We start from the raw sequence: 4,922 nt of genomic DNA, 5'->3' as shown, positions 1-4,922 counted from the left end.
GAGAATGTTAGATAGTGGAGAGCATCTCTGTGGCTGAAGCAGTCAGCAATAAGTACTCCATTGTGTGTACTGTTGGGGGGAGAGGATGACCTAACTGGGGGAAGCAACAGTGGCCGTTCCAATGGCACTGTGGCTCAGAACGGTAGGGAACGGAACAGGATGGCAGCAGTAATTGGGGACAGATATGTGAATCTGTCCTGAATGTCTTGAAAAGGGAGGGTGAGCAGCCAGAAGTCGTGGTACAAATTGATGGCAACAACATAGCTAGAAAAAAGGGAGGGGATCTTGAAACAAAGAACACAGGGAGTTAGGAAAGAAGCTGAGAAGCAGGACCTAAAGAGTAGCAATCACATGACTACTGCCTGTGCCACATGACAGTGAGGTTAGGAATAAAATGGGTGGCAGATAAATGCATGGCTGAAGAATTGGAGCAAGGGGTAGGGATTCAGATCTCTGGATAATTGGGACCTCTTCTGTGGCAGGTGGGCCCTGTACAAAAGGGATTTGAATCCAATGGGGACCAATATTCTTGCAAGCACGTTTACTAGAGCTGTGGGGAGTGATTTAAATTAATGTGGCAGGGAGAATGTGAACCAGTATAATACAACTGAGGATGAGCCAATAGGATTTCATGGATGATGGTTGTAACATGAATGTAAGGAAGGACAAACCAATGATTTAATACAAATAGAGCAAAGAGTGAGATTGTACCACAGAGACAAAATTCAAAAGTGCGAAGAATGCAGGACTGAAGGTATTGTATTTAAATGCACACAGCATTCAGAATAAGCTGGACGAACTCATGGTGCAATTACAGATAGGTCAGTATGACGTTATAGTCGTCACTGTGTCTTGGTCTAGTTGGGTGTTAACATCAAAGGATATATTTTATATCGAAAGGACAGGCGAGAAGGCACAGGTACTGGTGTGGTTCTGTTGAGAAGAGATGGATTTATATCTTTAAAAAGAGGTGGCATAGGGTCAGAGAATGTTGAATCTTTGTGTGTGAAGTGAAGAAACCACAAAGGTAAAAATATTATGGCAATCATCTATAAGCCTCCAAGCCGTAGCCAAGATGTAGGGTTGAGATTGCAAAGAGAGCTGGAAAGGCATGTGATAGTGGTAATGACACAATTGTAATAGGACACTTCAATATACAATTGGATTGGGAAAATGAGGTTGGTGTCGGTTCACAAGAGAGGAAATTTGTTGAATGCCTATGCGAAGACTTTTTTGCGCTGCTTGTGCTCGAGCATACTGACAGACAGACAGACAGACAGACATACTTTATTGATCCCGAGGGAAATTGGGTTTCGTTACAGTCGCGCCAACCAAGAACAGTGTAGAAATATAGCAATATAAAACCACAAATAATTAAATAATAATAAGTTAATCATGCCAAGTGGAAATAAGTCCAGGACCAGACTATTGGCTCAGAGTGTCAGACACTCCAAGGGAGGAGTTGTAAAGTTTGATGGCCACAAGTAGGAATGACTTCCTATGATGCTCAGTGTTGCATCTCGGTGGAATGAGTCTCTGGCTGAATGTACTCCTGTGCCTAACCAGTACATTATGGAGTGGATGGGAGACATTGTCCAAGATGGCATGCAACTTGGACAGCATCCTTTTTTAAGACACCACCGTCAGAGAGTCCAGTTCCACCCCCACAACATTACTGACCTTACAGGTGAGTTTGTTGATTCTGTTGATGTCTGCTACCCTCAGCCTGCTGCCCTAGCACACAACAGCAAACGTGATAGCACTGGCCACCACAGCCTCATAGAACATCCTCAGCGTCGTCCGGCAGATGTTAAAGGATCTCAGTCTCCTCAGGAAATCGAGACGGCTCTGACGCTTCTTGTAGACAGCCTCAGTGTTCTTTGACCAGTCCAGTTTATTGTTAATTCGTATCCCCAGGTATTTGTAGTCCTCCACCATGTCCACACTGACCCCTTGGATGGAAACAGGGGTCACCGGTGCCGTAGCCCTCCTCAGGTCCACCACCAGCTCCTTAGTATTTTTCACATTAAGCTGCAGATGATTCTGCTCGCACCATGTGACAAAGTTTCCCACCGTAGCCCTGTCCTCAGCCTCATCTCCCTTGCTGATGCATCCAACTATGGCAGAGTCATCAGAAAACTTCTGAAGCTGGCAAGACTCTGTGCAGTAGTTGAAGTCCAAGGTGTAGATGGTGAAGAGAAAGGGAGACAGGACAGTCCCCTGTGGAGCCCCTGTGTAATGCTGTGGAGCATTAATGACAATGCCTTCAACAGTTTCAATGTACTGAAGGATCTTGGGGTCCAAGTTTATTGTTGGCTGAAAGTGGCTGCACAGGTTGACAAGGTGGAAAGACAGAGTATGACATGCTTGTCTTTTTTAGTCAAGGAACTGAGTTCAAGTATTAGTAAGTAATTTTGCTTCTTTATAAAACTCTAGTTAGAGCTGATCTTGTAATCTTTGAATTTTCAATCTGGATTGTTGAATTCAGTTCTGGTCGTCCCATTTGGCAGAAGATGTAAAGGCTTTGGAGAGTGTAAAATGATGCTTACCAGGGCGTTGCCTGAATTTAAGGGCATGTGCATATGGAAACACTGGACAAAGTTGGATTGTTTTCTCTATAGTAATGTAGACTGAGAGCTAAGGTGATTCAGGTAGATACATTTATGAGAGGCATAATATAGTCAGCTAGTATCACTTTCACAGGTTGAAATGTCCAATAGCAGAGGAATATTTAAGGTGAGAAAGGGAAAGTTTAATGGAGATATGTTAGGCAGGCTGTGTATTACACAGCCAGTTTTGGGGGCTTGGAATGAACTGCCTGGGAAATTAATAGCAGCAACTACAGAACTGTTAGAAAGTCTGTTAGAACGGCACAAGAAATTGCCAGAAATAGAAGGGCATGCATAAAGTGAAATGTGGCATTTGCATCAAATCAGATCAGCGTGGACGGTGTCGTCCAGACCACAAGTGATTCCATGCTTTTGATGCCAATATTGCTAAAAACTCATTTAACCTTAACCCGTACGTTTGTGGAATGTGGGAGAAAACCAGAAAGCCACGCGGTTATGGAGAGAATGTGCAAACTCCTTATAGACAGTGGCAGGAATTGAACCCTAGTCGGTGATTGCAGGTAGTGTATAGTGAAAGTACGCTACCATGTGTATGTAGAAGGGTTTAGTTTAGTTTGATATTTGATTACTAATTTAGTTAATCTGGCACAACATTGTGGGCCTAATGGTCTGCTACAGTGTTGTACAGTTGTACGTTCTAACACGGGCGCAACGCACGTCTGATCAGTTGTAAGTATCGTGATTGAAATAATAAACACACAACACAATAAAGGTGTAGATATGTTATTAAAGATTATGTAGACATTCCCTTTCATTAAGATGTGTTTAAGCAAGAGAGGGCACAGAAAAGGTTTACAAAGATGTTGCTTGCATTGCAGGGAGAGGATAGAATGATAGGGTCATAAAGTGATAGAACACTACCATACCAAATGAGGCCCTTCGGTCCATCAGACTGGTTCCATCGAACTGATCGCGAGACATAGTCCTGCATATCACTACTATCCAGCTACCTATCCAAACTTCTCTTAATCAAGATCGCATGCAGCAGTTGTGCTGGCAGCTCATTCCACACATTCACAATCCTCTGAGTGAAGTAGTTTCCACTCATGTTCCTGTCAAACCTCTCAGCTTTCACCCTAAAGCCATGACCTCTGGTTGTAGTGTAAAAAAGCCTGTTTGCACTAACCCTATCTAAACACCCCATAATTTGGTATCTTTCCAGCAAATCTCTTCTCAGTCTTCTATATTCCTTGGAAAACAGCCCTGGCCTATTTACTTCCTTATAACTCAGGTTTTCCTTAACCAGGGTATCTTAGTAAATTTTCTCCACACTCTTTCAACCTTGTTTACATCTCTCTCTCTCTCTCTCTCTCTCTCTCTCTCTCTCTCTCTCTCTCTCTCTCTCTTCCTCTCCCTCTCCTCCTCTCTCTGTGTCTCTCTTTAGAGGTGCAGCCTTCCGGCGTTGCTCAGCAACCCACCAATTTTACCCCAGCTTAATCACGGGACAATTTACAACAGCCAATTAAAACAATGATCAGTACGTCTGTGGACTGAAGGAGGAAACTACCTTCCAGAGGAAACCCACATGCACATGGGTAGGAACGCACTAACTTCCTAATCGAGGATACCAGAATTAAACTATGAACTCTGACACCCTGAGCTGTAATATCGTCACGTTTGCTGCTACACTGCTATGGTATCCCGAAGAGGAACCTGGACATGTTTTTGAATGAACAAGGCAGAGAGAGATATTGAACTAATGCTGGTAAAGTGAGATTACTATAGATAGGCATGATGGTCAGCATGGACACGGTGGGCTGAATGGCTTGCTTTTACATTGTTTAATTTTAATTTCAGAGTCATGATCTACGGAGAGACATGTACAATGGTTGCCCTATAAGACAGAACAGTACAGAACAGGAACAGCTCCTCTGGCCCACATTGTTGTGGCAAGTCAATTCACATACTAATCAAATGGCTACTAACCTCTCCTGCCTACACAGTGTCACATCCTTCCATTTCCCTCACATTCATGTGTCCATCTAAACATCTCTTAAAGTCTCTGACATTTCTGCGTCTACCTCCAGCACAGGCAGCGCATTCCAGTCTCCCACCACTTTCTGTTTGAAACAAAATTTAACTCTGAACTCTGATTCTCCAAGCTGTAATAGTGTCTCGCTTACTGCTATGCTACTGTGGCACCTTAAGAGGCAACTGGACATTTCTGCCTTTATCACCTACACAGGTAGGTCATTCCAGGCACTCACCACTCTCCGTGTAAAGGAAATTGTCCCACAGATCAGCTTTGATATTAGCCGCTCAACTTAAATGCATTTCTTCTGGCATAGACAT

The sequence above is a fragment of the Hypanus sabinus genome, chromosome 2, assembly GCF_030144855.1.
Source record: "Hypanus sabinus isolate sHypSab1 chromosome 2, sHypSab1.hap1, whole genome shotgun sequence".
Lineage (NCBI taxonomy): Eukaryota > Metazoa > Chordata > Chondrichthyes > Myliobatiformes > Dasyatidae > Hypanus > Hypanus sabinus.
This window is presented reverse-complemented; position numbering follows the sequence as displayed.